The sequence below is a fragment of the Mesoplodon densirostris genome, chromosome 5 (genome assembly GCF_025265405.1).
Source record: "Mesoplodon densirostris isolate mMesDen1 chromosome 5, mMesDen1 primary haplotype, whole genome shotgun sequence".
Lineage (NCBI taxonomy): Eukaryota > Metazoa > Chordata > Mammalia > Artiodactyla > Ziphiidae > Mesoplodon > Mesoplodon densirostris.
The window spans coordinates 110,291,257-110,318,606 of record NC_082665.1 but is presented as its reverse complement, the minus strand read 5'-3'; the positions used below and the strand labels follow the sequence as shown (position 1 = coordinate 110,318,606).

The window sequence follows — 27,350 nt, the reverse complement described above, 5'->3', positions numbered from 1 at the left end:
TTAATGATGAAAGAGAGCATCTTGTGGCCAATCTTAATGATACTTAATTCTCAGATAAGGAATTCTGTAGTAAACAACCTCTTGATTCTGTGCAAAACATTTTTAATTTCATGCCCTGCTAATCACACAGCTGTTAAATTTCCTTTCCCATCAATTGTAAAAAAAAATAAATAGATAATAATTGTAATAATAATTTAAGAAACAGTTGGGCTTCAAACAAAATTTGAGCCCTAATGAATTTCCCCATCTGGAATTAATAATGTAGTGGATAGTGAAATTGATTCACCATCAATTCAGTGGATTCAGCTGATATAAACTTATATTACATGATTATAAGTATCAAAGTGTAAGGCTCTAAATATCAAAGGCTTCTGACATGCAGGCCACAGAATGTAAAGTCAATCTACACTGCATTCCCAGACAAGTCTGGCACCTGATGTTTCTTCCAACAGATTTTAACAACCTGTTTCCTTTCACTGTGACCTTATCTCCTCTTGGCCACACAGGCACTATACGCATATACGTACCACCTAGACTTGGTGTTACAGGCTTGGCATCCAGAGCCTGGAGAAGAGAAAAATCAGTGTGAACACATCAATCTAATCAAAACACGGACATTTTTAAAAGGCAATCGTTAATGCTGCAAATCAAAACAAGAGTGAGGATGAAAGGGGGTTTTTAAATAGTTGGGGAACAGAGAAAGAGGTGGTCCAAAGGAGTATGATGATATGGTAGCAAGGGTGAGCCAGCTTTGCAGGCAAGAGAGGCTAAGGACCAGGAAAGAAAACACCAGCAAGGAAGTGGCAAAAAGGAATACCCTGTTAAGAAGGAGGTGACAAATATACTAAAGGAAATAAAATAAGCATAGTCAGATGGACCAGAATATCAGCAGGGGATCTTCAAAGAAGATCTTCTGTTTCTGTGCTTCAATACTTTTCCCATAACCTTGGCTATAAAACACTATAGGAAATGCCTGGAGTCTCTTCATCTGGCTTGCTCCAACCTAAAGTTGGTTTGCTGAAATCCTTTCAGTTCTTCAAGGCATTCTCACACACTACCTCCTTCAGGAGCCCCTCCTCCGGGTTCCCACAGCATGCCACCTGTGTGCCTCACCTTTGTCACCTAGCTGGTTTGGCTTTGTGAAACAGCTAGTTGTGCGTGTGTCTGTGTCTCCCACTGGACTGTAAACTCTGTGAAAGAAGAAATTACACATCCCACCATATTTTTATTCCTCAGTGCCTGATCTAGACTTTGTACTGCAGGCACTTAAGGAATGCATATGCTATCTTAAGAAAACCTAGAAGAGGACACTTCCTGTTTTAGGTATTCTTGTTACAGAAAACAGAAATTTAAGGGTTTATAAACTTGGCCACTAGCAGTCACCCTACAAACCCCTGTAAGTGACAACCACTATGAATATTTCATCACTCTTCTCAAGTTTACATGAGAAGTTCATAAAATGAACACAATTTTCATAATCATTATCATGGCCTACCTGAAGAAAAAGTTCAATGTAAAGGCACGCTGCTTTTCTGACCTGAGCACGGGCTTATAACTGTCAGTGTCAGTGTGAGAATCATTTCCAGGAACTGAAAAGAACTTTCCTGAAATCTCAGCATCACTTCAGCCCCACCCTCCACTCCACATCTCATCAAAAACCAACAGCATTTCCTTCATACCTCATCATTAGTGATAAAGTGAATGAGTCAACTGCACAAAACAAAACACCAACAATAATTTACTGTGAACATTGTTGCATTTGTACCACACTTTACATACCCACTCTCTCATTTGATGTTTTCCATGAGCTTCTGCAGCAGGAGGAAATGGAATAATTATTTTAGAGATGAGAAAACTCAACTCTACAAGATGTGATTTGCCCCAAAACACAAAGGTCATAAGCAGCTATGACAACCTGTGAATTCAGGATTCGAGATTCTCCATCCGGACTTACCTTCATTTATTCAACGTTGTCTCGATTATCTAAAGCGTTTAAGCGGACACAAGAAGTTGATAATGAAGCCCCAGAGACTTACATAAATGAGAAGTTATCTAAATCAGATAGGGCCTAGGTGAGTTCCATTAGAATATGAAAGAAGGAAAGAAAAAGAGAGAGAAAGGAAGAAAGAAACCACTTTGCTTAAAGATAGTTAAATTTCCTGGAAAACAGGGGTCTTGAACTGTACTTTAAAGGTGTATTAATCAAAGTGAGCCCACAAACTGACAGTTTCAGAATCATCCGGGAGCTTGTTAGAAATACAAATTCTCCCACGCTGTGCTCTCAGGCCTCCGGGACCATAGCTTCTGAGGGTGAGATTCCCCAGGTGATTCCAATGCACAGCAAGTTTGAAAAGTGTCACTTGAAAGTTAAGATCAGACCTGAGCAAATAACAAGAAGGTAACAGGTAGGTTCCAGGAAGGGGGGGGGTGGAGGTGGGGTGACATTAAAAATTCAGAGGCCCAGAACCCAGAAAACTCAAAATATGTCAGCGAAGAAGGCCCAGAACTCTGGGCTGGAGAAGAAGTATCCTGTGAAGGATGGGGTCTGAGTGAAGTCACACAGTAGAGAAAGCTGAATGCAGGCAGAGCAGGGCAGCTCTAGAATCACTCAGGCCCCAAGTCTGAACCTTGAGAGAAAGCATGTAGCCCTAAGCAACAAGAGCACCACGCAGTTCAGGACAAGAGGTCCCACGGGGTTAAGAAGGCCTTTAGAGGAGAAGCTCTTTTACAACCTGGAGAAACACAAGTTCACCAGGCAGACAAGGATGGAAAGGAACATGGTCAAGGTCCAAGATATAAAACAATGTGATCTATTCAGCACCACTGAGACACCCTGGATTCGGTGTCCTCATCTATACAAGAAGAGATTAATAATCCTAACCTAGGGCTTCCCTGGTGGCGCAGGGGTTGAGAGTCCGCCTGCCGATGCAAGGGACACGGGTTCGTGCCCCGGTCCGGGAAGATCCCACATGCCGCGGAGCGGCTGGGCCCGTGAGCCATGGCCGCTGAGCCTGCGCGTCCGGAGCCTGTGCTCCGCAAAGGGAGAGGCCACAGCAGTGAGAGGCCCGCGTACCATAAAAAAAAAAAAAAAAAAAAAAAAATTCTGACCTAGTGGGATTGTTGAGGGGATTAAGTGAGAAGGTGTTACAGGACGACTCCGAATGTGGTGTCTGGGAAGGAGTAGACACTCAACACAGTCCACTGCCTTTCTTCCCCTTTCAGGACAATGCAGCACATGAGAGTGAGCTAGGCTCCTTGCCCTCTCTGGGGCTGGCTGGCAAGCTCCTGACTTGAAGGATGTTTTCTCATAAATGTTCACAGGGCAGCCTGCTGGGGGTGGTCCTGTGGTTGCGATCTATTGCACTCAGACACATTCCAAGACCTAGGGTTCCTTCACTTCCTGCTTCTCACTCTTACTTTTTCAGAGGGGCTGCAGGTTCTCAAGGTTATCTTGAGCACAGCTTTCTTTCTAAATGACACATAACCATTTCTACAGGCAAAAGTGCTCTGTGCAACTTCTTCTTTCAGAATGGGACTTTGGGCTGCCCTGAGAGTGGATCTGCTTCTCCTCTCAGAGGATCTGTTGGACAGCAGACACAGATCAGTCCAGCTGGTGGGCTGGAGGTCTCTGGGTGTCTATCTACTCGGGGATGTTAACTAGGGTTGCTCAAAGGGAAAAACCAAGTTCCAGAGTCAACTGAAAGTAAGCTGAGGGCTGTCCCACAGGGCTTCCTGAAAGATTTAACAAGCTAACATACATTGTCAATACCTAAGAGGGCGCCAGAGTATGCTGCATTCTGCAGGCTTACGGGGGACACCTCTTTTTAGACTGGTATCTCCTTGGACTAGTATTTATGGACCACGCACAAGAAAATAAACTGAGTCAAAGCATGATCTACGTAAGGCAGGGATCATCTATTTGCCTAGAGTTGACTCCCAGAAAGATGATGAAGATGGCAGTTTTGGGTTATGCTTTTCCATCTTCCCATTCATTACCTTCCTCGCCATGTCCTCCCCTTCCTCCACACGCCCCTTGCCTTCCCTGTTCCTCAGTGCACACTGTTCTGGAAAGAATCCGCTAAACTCATCAGCATCTGATGAACTAACGCCTTCTTTTTCACCACCCTGCACTTCGATGACTCTATTCCACTGTTCATTCCATTTGCTCAGAAAGCCTCCCCCTTTATCAAAATCCCGCTCAAGGCCAACCCAAGTGTCACTTTCCCCAAGAAGCCCTCCTTAATCCCCTGCCCTCCACCCCAGTTGGAAGTGATCATTCGTTTCTCTTCTCCGAACTTTCTCAGCAAGTTTCTACTTCCTACTTCATAGTTATTTGTGTACTGTCTCACCTTCACCTGTTGGTTCACCCCTTTCCTAATACTTTCACACCTATCATCCTGTTTCAGCCTCATGACATGCTGGGAGGTAGAACAGGCATGTATAATTACACCCACAGTATGGAGACAACGTAGCTTAGTGGTTAAGAGAGCAGCTGCTGGGGACAGACTACCTGAGTTCAAGTCCTGGGCTGTACCTTTTGGTTTGTCCCCATGTCATCCCCTCTATCCAAACAATCCTTTATACTATTCCACTTCGACCAAAACTACACACAAAATGCTTCCTGTTCCATTGAAAGTTGGACGTCTAGAGTTTGACATTGGTTTAGAACATTTTGCCTCATCTCACCAGTTTCTTTAAGGAACAAGTCAGGAACTACTCCTTGTATTTTTCTAATTATCCTATACATGTATTTTGGGTCATCCCTTCCCCCCCAGCCCAATAAGCCCAGGTGCATCCCCAATGGCTGATATGTGACTTAATAAAAGAACATCCTGTCTTGGCACTCACCTACTGCTTCTGGGCTTACACCGTTTTGATGAGATCCGTTACCAAAGGGCCATTTCACTATAAGGAACTGTCATGACAAAACTGTACACTTGACCATTCTCTCCCTTCACAATTTCAGATATTAGGAGAGTTAAACTAATCCCCGAACTTCATCCCTGAGGAACTTTGAAAATGATGCTTCTGAATGTCTAGCAAAATAGACATTCATCCTCTCTCCCATTTTTAGGACACATTTTTTTAATCTATGAGAAATATTTTCTCCAATTTGATTTTATTATGTTCATACTTAAAGGCTTTTCTAAAGTCTTGCTACGCCATATCCCTTGATCATTTGTCATTCTTACAGTCTTTTCCTTGATTTGTAATTCACAACTTTTTAATTCACCTGCCCCATCATTCTGGAGAATATACACAGGAATATGTCCTGCAGAGTGGATCTGGGCGGTAGTGTATGGGGTGGAGGGAAGGAGAAAATAATGGATGAAGTAAAATTTCAAGTTGTGGGTGCTCACCCTCCCCCCCAAATTGGCTGAAATGCTCCAGCTTAAGGAGTAACATTCATATCCTCAACCAAAAGCAGATTAAATACCTGCCAAAGTTTCTATATCTTCCTCTGTCTGTACTTGTTCTAAACAATAGTCTTTGATGATGTAAAAATCTGCCAAATTGGAAAGTAAGTTTATTAAGACTAAAAAGCTGCAAGGATTAGAATCAGACATAGATGGGTCCTCAGTTAGTAGCCCTTCCCTCAAATCTCACCATGGAGAATCCTTTGCCATTGAAAGAACTTCCAAGGGCTTCCCTGGTGGCGCAGTGGTTGAGAGTCCACCTGCCGATGCAGGGGACACGGGTTCGTGCCCCGGTCCGGGAGGATCCCACATGCTGTGGAGTGGCTGGGCCCATGAGCCATGGCCGCTGAGCCTGCGTGTCCAGAGCCTGTGCTCCGCAACGGGAGAGGCCACAACAGTGAGAGGCCCGTGTACCGCAACAAAAAAAAAAAAAGAAAGAACTTCCACAGAGGCCACATGGATGCACAGGCAGAACCTGAGGCCAGATTAGCCGAGATCTGCTGGTGTGGCTGCCAACTGATATCTCTCAGGAAATGAGCCGCAGAATCAGAGAACACTGATTTTACATCGCACAGTAGAGTAGCTGCCAACAGGTAGGCAAGTTGGTCGCTTAAGCAGTGGAGCCTTTTATTTAAATGAAATAGTATATAAAACTAAATTAAAACAGATCTAAGAGTGAGCTGCTCAGGCAGAAGGGCCCAGAGTCCTCGCCACTCTCCCCGCACCCCATCATCTGAGGCTGTACATCCACCCAGAACTCTGGGCTCCTTGAAGGTATAAGTTTAAAAATCCACTAATCTAATCTAATTTCAACCTTAACAATTCTTCAGAGGAAACTGAGGCCCAGAGACTGAGTGTGCCTTGTATCCAGAGCTAGTAAGTAGCATAGCCACAAATTCTCCCGAAGGAAACCATGCTGCTTTTTCCCAAGCATATAATATTTATGTTCTAGGATTCTGACCTTTTATTAGGATGAAGAAGTTGGTATGATCAATGTGCCAAGTAAAATTCAAAAATGCACCCAAGGTCAAAGAGTAAGGACATCTAAATTAAACCTTGGGAAACCCAGCTTAGAGAAACACAGAACATCCATTCTATCAAGGTTTCATGTGATGGTTTTGCAGTGAAAACAACAAAATTACAGTAGGGGAATTTTCTTTTTCTTTTAGCTTCTATACATAAATGTGTCAGGCACAAAAGTCAAACTACTCTGAAATGTTAAATCCATTCAGTTGTAAGTAAAGGAAAACATATCAGCATTTGTGTGAGCTGTGGGAGACACGTAACCCAAATGTGTTCCTTGGGTTAGTAACTTGAACTGGGAATTCATTGAAAAGGTGCAAGGAGCCTACAAGAAAGAGAACTGAGCAAAAAACACTGTGAGACACGTTTGATATAATAGTCATATGATTAACAAACTGTCACATCAAACTTTCCCACAACGTGGGAACACTCTGACACTTCATGTTTTTAAAACTGACATTTTGATTCATTACTGTAAATAGCACATTGGGTTAAATATTGTGACGAGGAGCAGATCCTATATATATATGATCATATATATACATATATATATGTATATATATATTCACTCTATATATTACATGTGTATATTTTTCCTAGCTCTGTAACATTTTAGAATATACGCAACCTTTTCTTACAGTGACAGTTTGGGCCAGTATGTAAACAGGCTATATTGCACTACTTAACTATCCATTTTTCTTGCAAGTAGGCAGATGGACAACATTTCTGCATTCCACAGAAAGTATATGAAGCAGAGGAATTTCAAAAGTAATGGGATGACTTCTAAGAAATTCTGAATAAGCCTATCAACTCCAAATAAAGGATGTTATCAAAGTTGTTTTGATTTACTGCACTTGAGTTCACAAAATCATTGTCACAAACATGCATAAAACATTTCTCTTGTCTTCAAGGTGTTCCCAATCTATTTAAAGAGACACAAACATATGCAATTCTAAAGCAAGGCAGACTGCTTCACACATGCAAGAAAAGGGCAAAGTGCTGCTTCTTTTTTTTCCTTTCCTTTATTTATTTAGTGTGCATGTGCATTGCTTATAATAAATAACATGTTTTCTAAGCCATAGCTCAGTGTAAACTAATCCAATCAAATTAAGCAAAGTATGGGCATCAGTGGGGGCTGAAGAAATTTAGAAAGTTTGCAAGAATACTCAGATTCCCAAGCCAAGCTTTCTTCACAAAGAAAATATAAAGATAGTGTTTGGTTTCCATCTAACACCACACAATACACTCTTCTAACCTTTCACTCTACCTACAGCTCTAAAACAAAAGATAAGATATTCATCCCCTTAAACATCCAAGTTTTGATTTCAATTTTCTCTGGTAATTCCAAAGTTATTATGTACTTTCAAAGTATAGACAACTTTATAAAAAGACTGAGCTAATCACACACACACACACACACATACACACACACACACTCTACATAAATAGATTCCATGCATATTTGTTTTATGTATTCAACTTTCTCTCTGGACATTATACCATTATTATTCAAATCATTCTCTTATTTAAACACCTTGAAAGTTAGACACAAAAAGGAAACATGAGATCTATATATATCAAGATATTATGCTCACTACAGATAAGCTTTGCCTCTGTACTGAAATTTAAATTAGACAACGGTGGTCTTCCAAAGCACATACATAAAAAAGGAAGACTGCTCCACATTTATGTTTTTTCAGAAAGGATGCAGGATGCTATCAACCAAATGCATCCAAATCCTATGAGAGTTAGGAGGCATAATGGATATCATTTAATGTATATGACAAATATTGAGAAAAACCTACAAAACGTGAATATCAACCAAAACCCAGGCTTTAGTGGCAGCATGAAAAAATTCTTGTGGCCTTCATTCGTAACCAAAAGAAGTGCTCTAATTTTGTTTTTAGCTAAACTAGTCAATTCATTTAGGGCAGAAGGCCTTTTTATCCCCATATTCTGGATGTATCCAAATGTATTAAAAGTTCAAAGAGTCTTACACACCATTTCAAAGTTTATTTCAAACTAAGCAAATTAAAGAATATAGACATGTGCTATATTTCCCTCGGCTTGCTGGAAAAAAAAAAAAAAAAAAAAAAAAAGCAGCCTAACGTTGTCCAAACCATAAGTCACTGTTTCAATCTGAGGACTCATACTTACTTTTCCAAACTCTTAAGGGGGTAGGTTACAACCTTCAAAGGTTGGAGACTCCTGGATAGAAGGGTGAACCACTGTCTATGGAACAACTGCTCTTCCATAGTACTGGGGAAGCGTAGAAGTAACATTATAACATTTGAAGACAGGAGATCTAGATGCAAATCAAATTTCACCATTTAATCTTTGAGGTGAATTGCAGCAGGTCACTTGGCTTTTGTTTCTTAATTGTAAAATGAGGATAATACTGGACAGTATACTGGGTTTCATGAAGATTAACTACAGGTGTACAAGAAATCTCACTGAATCCTAATTGGTGAGAACACTATTCCCCCAAATTTTTATTTGCCAATTTTTACCATCCACTAATAAAAATGTTAAGAGGTCATCTGAATTCAACTAAGTTCAACTCAACAAAAATTTACTGAATGCTCATTGTATGTGATTTCAGTCTCTGCCAGGTGCCATGATTGAAGGAGGGCAGGGGAAGGAGGAAGAGAAGGAGGGAGGAAAAAGGAAGGGAGGAAGGTCCAGCAAAGACACAATTTCTGTCCCCTAAAACCCTGTAATCTTGTGAAGGAGACAGCATTTCACATATGAACTTTCTGAAGAATACTTAACACTATATAATAAAGTACCCCAGGGGCTTCCCTGGTGGCGCAGTGGTTGAGAGTCCGCCTGCCGATGCAGGGGACACGGGTTCGTGCCCCGGTCCGGGAAGATCCCACATGCCGCGGAGCAGCTGGGTCCGCAACAGGAGAGGCCACAACAGTGAGAGGCCATGTACCGCAAAAAAAATAATAATAATAAATAAAAAAATAAAGTACCCCAAAAAGGGTGGTGCTGACAATGGCTTTCAATGGTAGTTTTATATGAGGTGTAACGTGAAGTAAGGAAAGTGTTCAGAGCAATAGAGAACGTGACCTAATTATTCCCCTGCCCCTGTAAGCATCGACTTCTCAGTGGACCAACCTGTGGAACCTGATAGAAAAGAGTCTCTTCGGATGGGCCGTGCTGAGGGGCCCCTCGGGCGTTTACACTGGCCTCTGTCACCCCCACGCTATCCGTAACCCCCTCCTTTCCTCATTCCTCCCTCTGCACTGAGCTTCCCCCTCTCTCTCCACCTCCTCTGCCCATTCCTAGGGAAGCCATGTCCCCGGGTCTGGCTCATCTCCATCCACAGCCATCTGGGCTGAAAAGGGCCCGGGTAAGGGTGGTACAGTTGGAACATTAGAGCACCGAGAATCAAGAGACCTGAGTTCCCGTCCCAGCTTTGTCCCTACTTCACTCTGCGGCCTTGAGCAAGTCACTTCCACTCAATGGGCCTCAGTACCCTCACTCATCAAAGGAGACTAGAGGCTATTCAACAGCCTTCTTGCTCCTAAGTGTTCAATGTCTGTGACCTGACCTACAGCTTCCAACAGTTTCCAAGTCCTAACTGGGGGCCCACCAGTCCCAGGCCTCCTGGAGAGGCACTGACATGACCACATCAACCGTTTCTACTGTGGGGAAGGTCAGGGACTCCTTCAGAAAATAGCTGATCTAAACAGAGCCCAAGGAGTGTCATGGCAACACTGCTCGCAAGCTGCCAGAGGTAGGGAGGAAAAGCAGCCAAGATGCATGTGCAGCTGCCACGTTTCAGCACAGCACTCAAACCTCGTTAATATCATCTTGCTTAATACCGAGTCCCATAGATCAGAAGCTATTTTTACTGTGTATTTAACAGATTTGTGTACCGTCTTCCCTGCCAGCGTTTTCACAGTCCAGTACAGGAGACTCTGCCATTGGAGAGCCTTCAGAACCTGAGGCCACCCAGGGTTAACTCAGGAGAGAGAGGGAGGGGGAGAAGGCGAATGAATAGAAGGGAGAAAAATAGACGCAGTGGGGCTGGAGGCTAGGGGAGAGGCGGGAGTAAGATGTAACCAGAGCAAGAACGAGCCAATACTACCAACCCCCAAGTGTGAGGCATTCTTGTCTCAGTTCTCCAAAGACTCAGGGCTGCACGTGTGGAGGAGAGAGGGGGAGAGCTGAGTCCTCTCTTATACTTGGGGGAGTACAGGTCCTCCCACGGCAATTGTGATCACCACCTCGGCTCGCTTTCATTGGTCTCCCCCATCAGTTCCCCTTAGAACAGCCAAGAGCACCACTCTGCAGAGCCCTCTGCCCACACTCTAGGAGGCAAAAACCTATCCACTACCGTGCACTCTTCGGAGCTTACAGGGAAGGGCTCTGGCTAAATGTCCTGTTTCAACCTGTCTCCCGCGTGTAGGGGTGGGAATTCTAGATTATGATGATTGACCAAGCTGAATGATGTGAAAGCACCTGCCACGGGCCTGTCACATAGTACGTCACAGTAGACACCCAGTAAACGTCTGCTTGCTTCCATCTGTTTCATACGGCAACAGCGTCACGAGTACCACCTTTATCCCTAACATTCTTCATAGAAAGAAGGAACCCAGCCAAGGCTTGCCAAGTGGTGAGCAAGAGCTCAGGTCCCAACCATCCCTCTCCTGCTTGGTCATATGGGGGCGCCATTCTCAGACCTGCCACTAATTGGGCAGGCAAAGTAGGGTAAGCCATTTCTTCCCCGGGGTGGGGGGCTCAACTAGAAAGAGAGTTTTTAAGTTCCTTTCCCGTTCTGAAATTCTATAAATCTCTAAGTGTCATATCCATCTTAAAAACAAGCAACAAGCAGAGGGGAAAACCGTTGAAGAACACAGTTGTGTGTTTCTTTATTGAGCACGATACAGAAGGCACTGTGCCAGGAGCTAAAGGAAATTCAGAAAAGCAGAATGAAGTAGTCCTTAGATTCAGAGCCCTTATAATATATGTATATTGGCGAGGGAAGATAAGAGGAAATACAAAAAGATGGCAGTACCAAATCAAGTCAATTATAAAACAAAGTCCAATTCTAAGACTATACTTCTGAGCCAAGGGGTGGAGAGAGAAGGCTTCCTCAGGAGGAGGGATGTGTGCTGGTCCTTCAGACAGGAAAGCAAAGCCCACAAAGGCAAAATGGAGGAAGGTAGCATTTTATAAGAGTGGACCCTCTCCAGTGGAAGGGTCATCAGGTCTGCTGTAAGATGGTTAAATATCTTGTCTGTTTTATGTCTTAGATTATTTTAAAATTCTGTGTTTCATACATTAAAGGATAGAATAATAATAGTCATCCCACCCACTCATCATCATAATGCTCTGTGGGGTCACAGGAAGAGCAGTGAAATAGGAAACAGGACACTTGGGTTCTGAGACCTGCTCCATTGCCACTATGAGCTGACAGCCTTTAGCTAATTGGCTTATCTAGCTGTGGGATAGGAGATCCTGCAGAATTCCAGTTGGAGTTCTTGAGGCTTCTTGAGAACCAAATTGTCCAAAGGTCATGTTTTGCAGATGAGGAAACTGAGGTCTGCCAGAGGAGAAGTGATTTCTCTCAACTACATATTTCTGTCATCTGGGCCCAGTTCTCTGGGCAGGGCTGGTACTCACCTGCTTCTGGGACTTGCCTCAAGCTGATTCTTGCCTGACAGAGATTTCCTCTGAAGTCCCTGTAATATCCCATCAAAGTCCATTCAATCATCCTTCAAAGTCAATTCCAGTCCCTGGTTTTATATGAAACCTCCCGTAGAAAGAGCTCCCATATTCTCTCACTCACGAAGTATAATTTCTGAGCCCACACGTCACACTGAGTCCTGGCTGGCCCTGAATCAAACTCACCTCCACACACCTGCCAGCTCCCTCCTTCGATGTCTTAGCGAGCCACCTTTCTCAGTAAGTGCTAAGTAAATGCTTCTCAAGTTAGGCTGGTCTGCACCTCGGTTTCCTGACACTCGGCTAAGTACCTTCTCAAACATATCATGCTGCCTCTGATCATCACAAGCCTGGATGTGTGCAATCCCCAGAGCAGCCAAAAGAGCTTCAACCACCTCCAAATCCATCAAGCTATTTACCAGATCGACTAAACACACAGCAAGAGAGAAGAGACATAAAGAAAAAAGAGGAGGAGCAAAGGGCATGGACTGCAAATCGGATAAAGAGCCATGCCTGTGAGCTGAGATGCACTGGAATCACCATTCCAGGTTTACAAGGGAGAAATCTGCAGTGCAGACACCAGTGGGGGCCCAGAGTCTCACACATAGTCCCCAGTGGAGCAAGGAGGTCCAGTGCTGTAGTCTGAAAGGATGCCATGGTAAACTGAGAGATGGACAAAGTCTCAATACCTAGCCATCGGCTAGGCAGGTCCGTTCCGTCTACTGCAGAGAGAGAGAAACATCTGGAAAGGAAGAGCATGGTAGCCCTCAACTGCAAAGGTTTTATACTGAGTGACGCTCCACCAGTAATGTCAGAGTGAAACATGGCAGAAAGATTCATGAGGTAGAGCTGTGCAACCCCAGAGGCAACCCAAGGCACACATCAGATGGGAATTTTAAATAATCCCTTTAAACACACGAGGACTCAGATGCCAGCACACACAGTGATGGCCCCAGCCAGACAGCAAAGGCATATTGGCACCACTGTAATTTGTCCATTCACCAATATGCTTCCGGAAAAACACCCATATGCTTTCTTTTAGCTTCCATATGCTTTTTTAGCAAGGAAACTAAAATATTTCATTAGTTTTGAGTAATTAATAATTACTTATTTCACAATAGTCTCCCTCATTAAAAAATGAAAATAACTGATTAAGCTGCAGGATCCTGGCTTTCAGCTCAAGCTTTTTAATTTAATTTAATTTTTTTTAATTCTTCCCCTCTAGGAATTGAGTAATAGAGTAAAACAGCAAGTGTGGAAATACTGGCACTATGGGAAATGAAGAGTTATCATCCACACAGCCCAGCATTCCTCCTGACTGAGACATCGTGGTTTAATGAAAAGAACACAGACATTGGGAGCCCAAAGCCTTGGGATCCAATCCCAGTTTGACCCCTGGTGAATAGTACTTCTGAGGAAATGAAGGGCGTTGAAAAGATAAAGCCTGCTGGATTCCTGCAACCCGGCCTTCCATTACTCTCAGGGAGGGACTTCACAGGGCTCCCTCCTGTCTCTCAAGGCTTGGGGAAGGCATGTCACGAATGCTGGCTCAGACTCAGCCAGTGTCAGCAGGCCTGCGGCCAACAGTCTTGGAATTGGTCTCCAGTGGAAAACAATGCTTCGCAAACTCTAATGAGCCTAGGAACTACCTGGGGATCTTATTAAAATGCAGATTCTGATTAGGAGGTCTGGAGTGGGGCCTGAGGTCTGCATTTCTAACAAGCTCCCAGGTGATGCTGATGTTCCTGGTCTTCAGACCAAACTCTGAGAAGCAACTTGACCTGAAAAGTATCAAGATGAAGTTAGGAAGTAGAATCTGTAAGAGCAGGACACGCGTGCCTGTCTCACTGGGATAGGATGAGGACTGTTAACCATATGGACAATAATACTTCTGTGTGTTGTACAGCACAATGGTATTTCACTTACCCTCACAACAGTCCTGCCAATAGGGTGTGATTTCCATTTTACAGACAACAAAACTGAGGCCCAAAGAAATCAAGTAATGCATCCAAAGTCATGCAGCTAATAATGCTAGGCTCCCAATCCAGTGTCAAGTATGAGCAGGAGCCAATGGAAGACAGAAAGTTTAAGCAGCTATTACTGTAGGGTGCCAGTGTGAAGGCTGGTTCTTGTTCTGCTGCCCCTTCTCGGGGCCTCCGTCTTCCCATCCAAAGCTGTAGCCCCTGAAAATCTCCAAGGCCTCTTCCACGTCTAACACCGGCCTTCATTCCCAGGGCTCCCACATAGACTCACAGTGGGTCACCAGGCACTGAGATTAAATTCACACATGTGGCAGTCATTACATCTTGGCACGATCCAAATTCTAGCTGCTCACATCTGCATTTGTGCTGATCTGTGCACTGCCAGAAGTCTATCTCTGGTAAAAAATCTCACGCTCAATATAACAGGGAGAAAACAACCAACGGATTCCCCAAAGCATCGAAATTCCAATTCAGTTGATAACTTGCAGTATGGTCAGGGCTCTGTGACCCTAATCACTGTCTCCTCCTGCACTCACTTACAGAAATGGAGAGTCTGAGACCACTAACCTGATAGAAGTTTGAAAGAAGAGGAAAAACATGAGTTATTTATAATGCAGTTTATACAATTGCCCAGCTTTTCTTATTCTGCCTTAAGGTACCAGAAGGGCATTTAATTAATGAATTATCGTATAAATGATTCAGGATATGTGATCTTGTCCTTCTCTGAACTCCCAGAGCACACATTCACTGTACTCCTAGGGGCCCACTGGCCATTTTCTACCGGGAATTTCTATCGTTTATAGAATTGTTTCATTGGCCCTATTCACATTCAGTGTTATCTCCGGAGATATTCACATATTTTCAAGCAGATCTGGATTTGAATCCAAACTTTGCTATTCATTTGCTGTATGACGTTAGGCAAATTATTCAACCTCGCTGAGCTCAGTTTCCACGTATGAAAAGTGGGAAAAAATAATTTTCTATTTTATGACATTAAATGAAATGATGTATTAAAATGGATAGCACTTAACAGATTCTGGGTTAAAAGTACATTTGAGTGAGTGAGTGAATAAATGAATACAGCAAGCAGAATAAGAATTTCAATATTAAAACATCACTCAACAGTTTGAAACATAAATGTCCAGAGTCACACTCATAAATGAGTCTGACACTCAGAGCAAAACAATAGGTGAATTGTGGGAGAAATCCAACAGCAAAGGAAATGTGTTACCCAAATGTCATCTCAAACTTCACACATTGAGAAAAGTCTTTCGCGGGCTTCCCTGGTGGCGCAGTGGTTGAGAGTCTGCCTGCCGATGCAGGGGACACAGGTTCGTGTCCCGGTCCAGGAAGATCCCACATGCCGTGGAGCGGCTGGGCCCGTGAGGCATGGCCGCTGAGCCTGCGCGTCCGGAGTCTGTGCTCCACAACGGGAGAGGCCACAACAGTGAGAGGCCCGCGTACCGCAAAAAAAAAAAAAGTCTTACGCTTAACCTAGAACCTATGTATGGCCTTCAGAAGGTTTACAAACCTCATGAAATTGTAGACAACATTCTATGCAGATGTGCATTTTCTAACTAGTTCATAGATTCATCCTAGTTTCCAAATATTCCGTAATCCTCTCCCCTACCACTACACACACACACACACACACACACACACACACACACACAGGGACGAATTAATAACTACTGCCTTAGGCAAGTCCCTTGACAGAAAGGTATCTGCCAACTGAGAGAGAAAAAGTTCACTTAATAAAACAAGGCTGAAAGATACAAGCATGCGGTTTAGAAAGTATGGACAGTGGAAGTTTTTATGATAAGCGCTCCAATCCAAAGAAAAGAGCTCTGAATCTAAGACTCAGCTTGGCTGCAAACTTGCTACAGGACCTTAGGCAAATCAGAGACTCAGGAAAACCAGGCTTTGGGGAACCTTTGACATCCAATCTATTTCACCCTCCTCCTCCTCCTCGCATCTCATAGATGGAAAAACTGAGGTTCAGAGGAAGGTAATGCCTTCACCAAAGTCATAGCAAATAAAGTAGAGCCAGGATTTGAACCTCAGACCCAGTAAAATGATTTCCACTAAGTGTGTCATTATTATGAAGTACAAGGTAAGTGTTTAGACCCAGTGGCCTCTAAGTTAACTTCCAACTGATAGATAATTACTACTCTCTTCTCTGGACCTGGAAATCTCATGAAAACATTAGTTTGGTTTTGGCAAAGATCATTCTAGCTGCTTCTCAGCCCCAGCCCAGTCCCACAAGAACAAGGCAGAGAGAAGATCTGAAAGAATGAGAGATGCTGCTATTAATCTTGTGTAGCACAGAGACTGGGAACTGCAGGCCTTGAACTAGATTTCATTGTGTTGGCTATTACTCACCTGTCCTCCTGCGTATTAATCCTGCATCTGTCTTCTCTTTATAAATGTTCCCAACTATGCACAGTACACAGCCAGCTAGGAACTCATCCTTAGCTTCCTATAATTCATTGGATCAGAAAAGGGCAGGAGGAAACAGTGTGATGTCAGGGTCAAGTAATCTCTTACAGGAAGAACTGCAAGGGAATCCACAGCCTCCTAATAAACACAGAGAGCAGAGGCCAGCCAGAATCCTCTATTCCATGCTTCATGGAATGAACGATTAAGTCTGGCATCCACTTATGTTTCAAGGGCATCTCACATCCCTGCGTTAACAATAGAATTGGTTTTGCCTGAAAGATAATGTCCCTTTAAATGGTAGGAAGAGAAACGATACTTCACATAAACAGAGATTCCTCTCCTAAAGCAGAGGTACAACTATGGAGTCAGAAGAAAGAATTCTAGCCTAGGATCTGCCACGAAAAGCTTAGACAAATCATATTCCCTCCCTGACCCCAAAATCTCCATCTCTGAGGTTTGGCTAGATGGGTCCTTAAAGTTCCCTCTGCCTTTGACATTCTGACCTCTCCTTACAGGTCACTGGCTCAACCCTGGAAAAGTCAAACAACAGAAGAGGAACCTCCCTATGTTGCTAGTGAAGTTTACCAGAGCCTCAAAACTGAGACCCAGATTATCAAGCACAGAAACATGAAGGAAGATAGATTTTTATTTTTTCCTTTCTAACCAGAAACTGAATGTTGCTGGGGGTAGGGAACAAGCAATGCATAAATGCCCAATCACAGTGTATATATAATTCAAATCACTAACTGCCCTTCAGGTATGTACAAGCATCAAAAGCTAAAAAGAACAACTATTTTCACACACTGAACTCTCCTATGACTTTGGAAAAGTGGAAGCAGTAGGAAGAAAGAATTGACCAAGAAATAAAATCATAGATATTAGGACATGTGACTAGAAATAATGCCATAAGCACGTGGTCCAACTCTACCTGTTGTTAGATACTGAAATGGACTCCAAAGAGGGAAAATGACTTGTCCAAGGTGACACAGCCAGAGCTGGGAGTAGAATTTGATTCTCATGACTCCTGGTTCATAGAACATAACCCATAACACATTACTTCGCTCCTGCAAGCGATGAGACTCTATCCAGGTAACTAAGAAAATAATTTCAAATATTTTGAAATAACAATAACTCATAACTCAATGACAATAACTCTACCTCAAATAACAATAACTGATTTATTGGATTTAAGGCAGACTAGGGCTGTTTCTATCAAATTATAATAAACAATTCACTGTAGCAATATAGACAAGTCCATGAGAATTAATTGTGCATTATTCATCCTTGCTAATGAATCACCCTGTGGAAAACAGGGATAATCAACAGTCTACCAAAGGCCAGAAGCCTGTTCTTGCTCAAGTACAGATCTTCCCTGTTAAAGAACATCAGGTATCAGCTCTAAATAGTAAACAGGGTATACAGTTTCAGATTCCATGGAGTACAGCTTTAAATAGATTCGGTTTGGAAATGGGACATGGAACACACCAAAGGCAGTGGATCAATGTTGAAAGCTGAGAAAAACAATGATTACACTAATTAAGTGGCTACCTGTTGACACATCTACTGTCAAGTCTAATTATTTATTTAAACTGTTATTCTTTCTTTATTACTGCCACTGACACCAATTATTACCACAAGATTATTTTAAATTTCTCGTAGCATGCCCCCAGAATATTGACTTCTCTACCTTCCAAAGGCTATGTGAGAAGATTTTATCCTTTTTTCCCACCAAATCCACTTCCAAAATAAAAAAGATAGATGAATAGATGAATGGATAGATGGATGGATGGAGTGATAGAGAGATAGAGACAGATGAAATTCCTCTTTCTCAAGAGCAGTTTTTCATAACCTTTACAGCCTTGCTTAAACTCTTCTTTGTAGCTTCAAGATGGGTTTCAGTGAGGAAATGGGGGCATAGTTAACCACTTTTCAAATTTTATTTTATTAATATTTAACAACCGGCATTTGGAGGAAAGTTAATATAATAACTGCAGTTTCTAAGTGAACAAATAGATCTCTGCCTAACAGAGCCACCAAAAATTATGATATCACATGTCTATAGTACATTCTTCTCTGATGTGTTTATCCCTGAAAATACATGAAGTACATAGGAAAGGATTTTTTTTGCAGAGGTGTTTTATGGACTAGAGAGGGACAAAAAGATGGGCAGGAGTCACTCCTGTATTTTTGGCTACCATCTTTTTTTTTTAGTAAACCTCTCTTTTGTAGAAATGAGCATAAAGTCTAAACAACACAGGTGGCTTCTAGGTCTGATCTGCTCATAGAAGAGTTTCACAGTCCATATGTCCCCCCTCACCGGCCTTCTTTGCACATGACCTCTTCTTATTCCATGTGTATGATGAATATCATCTTTGAAAACCGTATTAATGTAACACCAAAATTTCCACTCATTTCTAAATTGCTAACTCCTGCAAATATGGGTCAGTACCAACAAACCTCAATTCTTTCAAAGGTCTGTGTAATTAAAATTATGTTTAAACTACTATATATAAAATTGATAATTAATAAGGACCTACTGCATAGGAATTCCCTACTGCAGGGAACTCTACTCAGTACTCTGTAATGGCCTATATGGTAAAAGAATCTAAAAAAGAGTGGATATATGTATATATATAACTAATTCACTTTGCTGTACACCTGAAACTAACACAACATTGTAAATCAACTGTACTCCAATTAAATTTTTTTTAAAAAATTATGTTTAAGATCATGGAAAGAGGGACTTCCCTGGTGGTCCAGTGGCTAGGACTCCAAACTCCCAATGCAGGGGGCCTAGGTTCGAGCCCTGGTCAGGGAACTAGATCCCACATGCATGCTGCAACTAAGAAGCCCGCATGCGGCAACTAAGAGATCCCACGTACCGCAACTAAGACCTGGCACAGCCTAAATAAATAAATAAATAAATATTTAAAATAAAAAAAAAAAGATCATGGAAAGAACATACCAAAGGGATAATCAAAATATTCATCAGAACAAATGTTTACAGTACTTGAAATGCTGATATCAAATCTTCCACAAAGTTGCTATTCTATAGGGCCTGCAGTTAGGATCACCATAGTGACTACTTCACCTCTTTTTGGCTAAGACTTCTAGAAGATTACAGAGAGCATAGAGGAGCTAGCTGGGAAGTACAGATATCAGCTAGTTATCTGCAGAGGAAAACTCACATTTTGCAAATTTAAAAACTTTTTATGCTTCCTTAAACACATAAAACAAATTTTATGCTTCCTTATTTTTTTTAAACTGGTCTTCATTTTCTTTTTCTTTTTTTTTAAACATATTTATTGGAGTATAATTGATTTACAATGGTGTGTTAGATTCTGCTTTATAACAAAATGAATCAGCTATACATATACATGTATCCCCATATCTCCTCCCTCTTGCATCTCCCTCCCATCCACCCTATCCCACCCCTCTAGGTGGTCACAAAGCACCGAGCTGATCTCCCTGTGCTATGCGGCTGCTTCCCACTAGCTATCTATTTTACATTTGGTACTGTATATGTGTCCATGCCACTCTCTCACACCGTCCCAGCTTACCCTTCCCCCTCCCCTTAAGTGTCCTTAAGTCCATTCTCTACATCTGTGTCTTTATTCCTGTCCTGCACCTAGGTTCTTCAGAACCTTTTTTTTTTTATTCCATATGTATGTGTTAGCATACAGTATTTGTTTTTCTCTTTCTGACTTACTTCACTCTGTATGACAGACTCTAGGTCCATCCACCTCACTACAAATAACTCAATTTCGTTTCTTTTTATGGCTGAGTAATATTCCATTGTACATATGTGCCACATCTACTTTATCCATTCATCTGCCGATGGACACTTAGGTTGCTTCCATGTCCTGAGTATTGTAAATAGAGCTGCAATAAACACTGTGGTACATGACTCTTTTTGAATTATGGTTTTCTCAGGGTATATGCCCAGTGGTGGGATTGCTGGGTTGTACGGTAGTTCTATTTTTAGTTTTTTGAGGAACCTCCATACTGTTCTCCATAGTGGCTGTATCAATTTACATTCCCACCAACAGTGCAAGAGGGTTCCCTTTTCTTCACACCCTCTCCAGCATTTATTGTTTGTAGATTTTTTGCAGATGGCCATTCTGACTGGTGTGAGGTGTTACCTCATTGTAGTTTTGATTTCTCTAATAATTAGTGATGTTGAGCATCCTTTCATGTGTTTGTTGGCAGTCTGTATATCTTCTGTGGAGAAATGTCTTTTTAGATCTTCTGCCCATTTTTGGATTGGGTTGTTTGTTTTTCTGATATTGAGCTGCATGAGCTGCTTGTAAATTTTGGAGATTAATCCTTTGTCAGTTGTTTCATTTGCAAATATTTTCTCCCATTCTGAGAGTTGTCTTTTTGCTTTTTTATGGTTTCCTTTGCTGTACAAAAGCTTTTAAGTTTCATCAGGTCCCATTTGTTTATTTTTGTTTTTATTTCCATTTCTCTAGCAGGTGGGTCAAAAAGGATCTTGCTCTGATGTATGTAATAGAGTGTTCTGCCTATGTTTTCCTCTAAGAGTTTTATAGTGTCTGGCCTTACATTTAGGTCTTTAATCCATTTGGAGTTTATTTTTGTGTATGGTGTTAGGGAGTGTTCTAATTTCATTATTTTACATGTAGCTGTCCAGTTTTCCCAGCACCACTTATTGAAGAGGCTGTCTTTTCTCCACTGTATATTCTTGTCTCTTTTATCAAAAATAAGGTGACCATATGTGCGTGGGTTTATCTTTGGGCTTTCTACCCTGTTCCACTGATCTATATTTGTTTTTGTGCCAGTACCATACTGTCTTGATTACTATACCTTTGTAGTATAGTCTGAAGTCAGGGAGCCTGATTCCTCCAGCTCCGTTTTTCTTTCTCAAGATTGCCTTGGCTATTCCAGGTCTTTGTTAAGCTGGTCACTGTTTTCTTGACAAACTCAAGAAGAATGAATTTTTCTACCAAAGTCCCAACTCCTTCACACTGGTTCCCCAGGAGAGTGGAATGCAGACACTACAGGCCCTGGGTTTCAAAAGACTCTAACTCATGTCCTGTATTCTTAAGATTTTTTTTTTTGTTGTAGCCTTAGATTATGTCCTTTTGAGATGTGTTTTGGGCAGTTAAGAGGCAGTGACAGACCCAACGAGTAAAGTTTGGCCCCTTCAGAGCCAGGTAACACTGGTAGCATAGTGTAGTGAAAAATGCACTCAATTGACAGCCAGGAAACTGGAGAGAAAGCCCTCCTGCTATATACTCACTGGGGATACAAGAAGGCACTAGATAAGAACATCCTAGGTAGAGAACAAACATATGGATACCAAGGGGGAAGGCAGCGGCAGAGGAGACTATGATACTATTATACATAGTATCAATAGTGTATATATATGTCAATCCCAATCCCAATTGGAAGACTGGGATTGACATATATACACTATTGACTCTACGTATAAAATAGATAACTAATGAGAACCTACTGTATAGCACAGGGAACTCTACCCAATGCTCTGCGGTGACCTAAATGGGAAGGAAATCCAAAAAAGAGAGGATATATGTATATGTATAGCTTGATTCAACTTGCTGCACAGCTGAAACTAACACAACATTGTAAAGCAACTATACTCCAATAGTAAGTAATTAATTTTTTTTGAAAAAGGCCATCCTAGGACATGGACACTAGGACACTTAAATACTTCCATGTTGCCCAGACTTTTGTGCTTTTGATATGAACCTTAAAAAGCTAGGAATTGAAAGAGAAATCAAATCAAGAAGACATAAAAGGGGCAAAGTTCACTCTTGGCCATTTTTCAGGTTTTGATGCTCATGAAATACCTTACTATTTCTTCTGTTGGGAGTGACATCTACCTTAAACTTTACTGGCTAAGATGACTATCAGCATTTCATAAACATGATGATGCCAAGCCTCTCTTACCTTGGACAGCTAGCTCTTGGAATGATCAGTGGACACAAGGTTCAGCAAACTGCAATGCTAGTGTCTGTAAATGAAACAGGTAAAGGTTACTCTTAGGTTCCAAGCTCTATTTATTCATTAACAATCATAAACTCTTCTATCTATACAGCAGTTTCTTGTTTGCAAAACACTTCCACATTCATTATCTCATTTCACCCCATGACAACCTGGTGAAGAAGCAGGAAGAGATTATTCTACCCACTTCTTAGGTGAGGAGACAGAAGCTCACAGAGTGAAAAGGAGGATGAGAAGGGAACTAACATCTCTCTCTTGATTAACTTCACAAATATCATGGGAAATGGGTATTATTGTCTTGATTTTACAGATGTGAAAACTGAAGTTCAGAAAAAGTAGGTAACTTGTCCAAGACTACATAGTACAGTACATGGCAGAGTGAGAGTTTGGACCCTCTGAGCTCTGCCTGTTCGTCCAGTGGTCTTTCCTTTATACCTAGGATATTAGGTGGGAAAACACAAGGACAGACAACTCACTGACTAGATCCACAAGACTTAGTGGAAGAGGGAATAATGAAATAAAACCAGCTATTTGACTGATGTGAAGAAGTAGCAAAAACACATGGGATTTAGAGCCAGTCAGCCCTGTCTTCCTCTTACCAATGGTCTTAGGCAAGTTACTTAAGCCCCAAATGTCAATTTCCTTACACGTAAATGTGGCATATAATACCTACTTCATAGCCAAAGATGAGTTAAACTTTTTGTGGAAGATTCTCCTCCATTATTTCATATTCATAGGCATGGACAGCGGTGGTATACAAAATAGTAACATTTCTTCCTATGAGCCCACACTTATATGATCAAAGAATGTTGCTCTAAGCACGCAAGGCTAGATGATATCTCTGGGTTGGGTATTTCCTTGATTTGTGACCCTAGTTTTAAAATACCACAATATTTATCTATATCAATCTTAACATGGCCTCACCTAACAGCAGCACAAAGAACTTTTCTTCCAAATGGCAAAACCTCAAAGGTTAAGAATCATGTATCCCCCTCAACCCCAAAAAGCAAAAAAAACTGCTTCAGGTGAATGGCCTGCAGGTTTATCACAGATCATTCTAAAGTTTGTGCCTGTATCATGCTTTAGGTTCAGAGAGATGGAGCTTCCAACAGGAGTTCAAGAACAAGGGGATTTGTTTTAACATAAGGATAGATTTACTGAGAAGTAAAGACCTCTGAGAAGTTTTATGAATATATCCCATTTTTTTACAGGGCTCAAATCAGATGATATGAATAGAGCATGGTTGATAGGATACTCTGCAAGAAACTCTTATCATAGGCCACCAATATCAAGACATTAATCATCTTTAACATTATGCTTTATAGTTTGAAAAGTATTTCATGACCATGTTTTCTCAAATATCCTCGACATAACCCCAATGAAACCTTACTATCCCAATTCCACCAATCAGGAAACCAAACTTCAAAAATCACGTGGTTAACACGGAACAGATAAAAGTTTAACCTTGTATCTTGATCCCCAAACAAGTAAAGGACTCTTCTACTACACGATGCATCCTCCCATTTGGGGGCGCTCTATTTGGAGGGAAAGGTAAAATGAGTATATACCCAATAAAAATCCATTGTCAAGGCACCAAAGCACATTTAGTATTCAGTCCTGCTTCACTGGCAAGTGAAAGGAGAGAGACTTCACATCTGTGGTCTAACCAGAAGGTGACACATTACTAAGCTGAGGCAAAAGAGTGTTCGATGCAGGGTTACCATGAACACTTTCTCAGCTCTCCCCAGTGAAGTTTCAGAGATGTGACATCCTTGGGCAAGCTATTGAAACACAAGCCACAGAAACAACAGAAGGCTGTACCACTGAATTTTCGTAAAGGGGTCTCCATCACTAAGTTTCATCTCACACCGCAGAAAAGCTGAAACCTTCTAGCTAAGAAGTTCACCGTCCTCTTCTCACACGGTTTGAGTGGCACGTGTCCTCAGTAACTCGAGTATTTCCCAATGCAGTGGAGTTCTCCACTAGGCCCATAAAGACATCTGGGACAAGTGACAAATCCCACTCTAGCGTCTTGGTAATAAACTCAGTTATCCTTGGCTGCCTCTAGATTTTATGACTGCTGGCCCAGAACCTGGCAGGTCTGTATTCTCTATCAAATCACCCATCCTCTCCCAAGAAAACTGTTCTCATCTCCAGAAGCAATTTCAACCAAAAATAAAGAAATCAGTATGATCAACCTCTAACTTACAAAATTTCAACTTATTAATTAGAATCAGTGCAAAAGCAAGACTCACCAAACCTAGCTGGGACTAGTATAGAATAATTCATCATTTCTACTGTATTTGGGGGAAAATAGGAGATAACAATGGAGCCAAAGGAAAAGAGAGAGAGAGAGAGAGAGAGGAAAGGAAAATGATGGGGAATAAGGAAAAAAGAAGAGAGGAATGGGAAGACATGAGAAATGAAGAGAGCAGAGAGACCTGTTTTGACAGGTTTTTCACAAACCATGGTAACCTCTGGATTGACCACTGCACCCAGAACATTTTTTAGGCAACATAACTCTAGATGATGATCCTGACATTATGAACAAAAATTCCAACCAAATGGCATGAGAATCACTAAGGTCAATGTATAGATGCCCCTTGATATTTTACAAGTGCTACAGTACAAATGAGCAGTTGACAGAGCCTTGTAAAAACTTCCTCTAAGCCAATAAACAAGTAAGTTTTCAGTCTTGTGGTCCCAGGTTTTCTTTCTGAACAAGGGGGGTTATCTTGAAAAGAACACTAGAATGGGGAATGAGGACCTGAGTTCTGGTTTTAGCTCTACAATTCCCAAGTCTTTTAAATCAGAAGTTATATTAAATATACATTTTTCTACTTCTCTTTCCATGGGTCTTGACCATGGTTATCCCTAAACCACTGTGAAAAGGCCAAGAATTATTTTGTCTAGACTTTGTGCATTTTGGTAAGTTTTATGGATTGATAAAGGTGGTGGTGAGAGGATTATTTATAAATTAAACAATGTCATAATCTTAAACATGATTATTAGGAAGTCTGACCCCAAAAGCAATTGAAATGTGAGATTAGGCCAAAGGCTTTAGATAACAGACATGGAATGTCCTTCATTCCCATCATCAAACCCCGTACGAAGAACGTTTTTATTTTTTATTTTTTTATTTTTTGCGGTACGCGGGCCTCTCACTGCTGTGGCCTCTCCCATTGCGGAGCACAGGCTCCAGAAGCGCAGGCTCAGCGGCCATGGCTCACAGGCCCAGCAGCTCCGCGGCATGTGGGATCTTCCCGGACCGGGGCACGAACCCATGTCCCCTGTATCGGCAGGCGGACTCTCAACCACTGCGCCACCAGGGAAGCCCCTGAAGAACATTTTTAAATGCACGCTCACCTGATACCCTAAGACGTTTATCAAGAATACAACGTACTCCATGGCTTATAAACAATTTGGTTGTCTCATTAAAGTAATGTTTGCCAGTATTTAATTGCTTCCCTCCCTGATTTTAATTTCCTCACCTGTCAGCATCTATCAAAGGCACTGAGATCTTCTGACATCCTGGCTGATTGTGTTGAAATTAATCAGATTTTTAAAAAGTAAACTGCATGGCCTAAAGGTAATGCTCATCTTCTTCATGTGATATTTATAAGGGTTCTATCAATGGAACTTATAATCTAGAAATTAAATCAGAGGCTTTAGGAATGCTAAGCAGAAATATAAGTAGCTCACAAATTTCCAGCACTGGACTTCAGAAGATCGGTACTTTAAAAAATTCAATCAACAAGTGTTTACCGAACATATAGCACTTGCCAGCAGTCACTATTGGGTAAACAGAAGAAAGTAAGACAAAGCTACCTCAGAAAGTTTAAGAAACAGTGAAAATTATTTAATTAAGCTAAATTGACCTTGACAAAGTAGCCAACAATCTGGTCACTCAAAAGATACATTTTGTATTTTCAACTGTGATCAGTTATATATACTGTGTTTTCACATGGATTAATGATTTTATTGTTCACCTCAAGCCAATGAGGTGAAATTGATATTATTGTTAGTAATAGTAGCAATATTCCTATTTGACAAGTGACAAATGTGAGGCACAGAGTAGAAAAGGGACTCTTTCTTAGATACCTGGTTATGGGCAGAGCTGGTCTGTGATCTAAATAAAATCAGACAATACAGTATGATCACTTTGAAATAAAGAGAGAAAAAATTATTTGTAAATCCTCCATACATAATTATTCAGTGCTAATTCTTGTGCTAATATCTATCTGTAATAATGCTTAAGATACTCACTAAGGAAACCCACAGGCACTAACCTGTTCTATAAGAACAGGTGAGATGAGATGTTGGATGGGGAAAGACTTTGTAATGTGTCCTACCATCATGAGATTATTTTTATGTATTTATGTTATTATTCCTACTTCGGAATACAGAAATACGCATTCATGCAGTAATTAGGTCCCAAACACTGGTTCTAAGGCCCCAAAACTAACCAGAAAAAAGGCAAATGTTGCACGTATGCAATTCTGGGCAGCAGGGGTGGGGAAGTCAATGATAACACATAGAATTTAGAAGTTGGCTTTATAACCAAACATAACTAACCCCTAGTATATGGGTCTTATCTTTCCAGCGGACTCTAAGCCCCTACTCAGCCTCTTTTTTTTTTTTTTTTGCAGTATGCGGGCCTCTCACCGTTGTGGCCTCCCCCGTTGCGGAGCACAGGCTCCGGACGCGCAGGCTCAGCGGCCATGGCCCACGGGCCCAGCCGCTCCGCGGCATATGGGATCCTCCCAGACCGGGGCACGAACCCGTATCCCCTGCATCGGCAGGCGGACTCTCAACCACTTGCGCC

The 27,350-nt window shown here is 41.7% G+C and overlaps 1 protein-coding gene across 7 annotated transcripts in view; it reads right to left on the bottom strand.

The window, feature by feature from the left end:
- The window catches only part of LPP (LIM domain containing preferred translocation partner in lipoma), a 688,691-nt gene that overhangs the window by 482,945 nt on the left and 178,396 nt on the right, over window positions 1-27,350 (bottom strand). For all 7 annotated transcript variants that reach the window (XM_060099284.1, XM_060099283.1, XM_060099282.1 and 4 more), the window contains one exon: window positions 22,472-22,535. The gene's annotated coding sequence lies outside the window, so the exon portion shown is untranslated. The remainder of the gene's footprint in view (window positions 1-22,471; window positions 22,536-27,350) is intronic.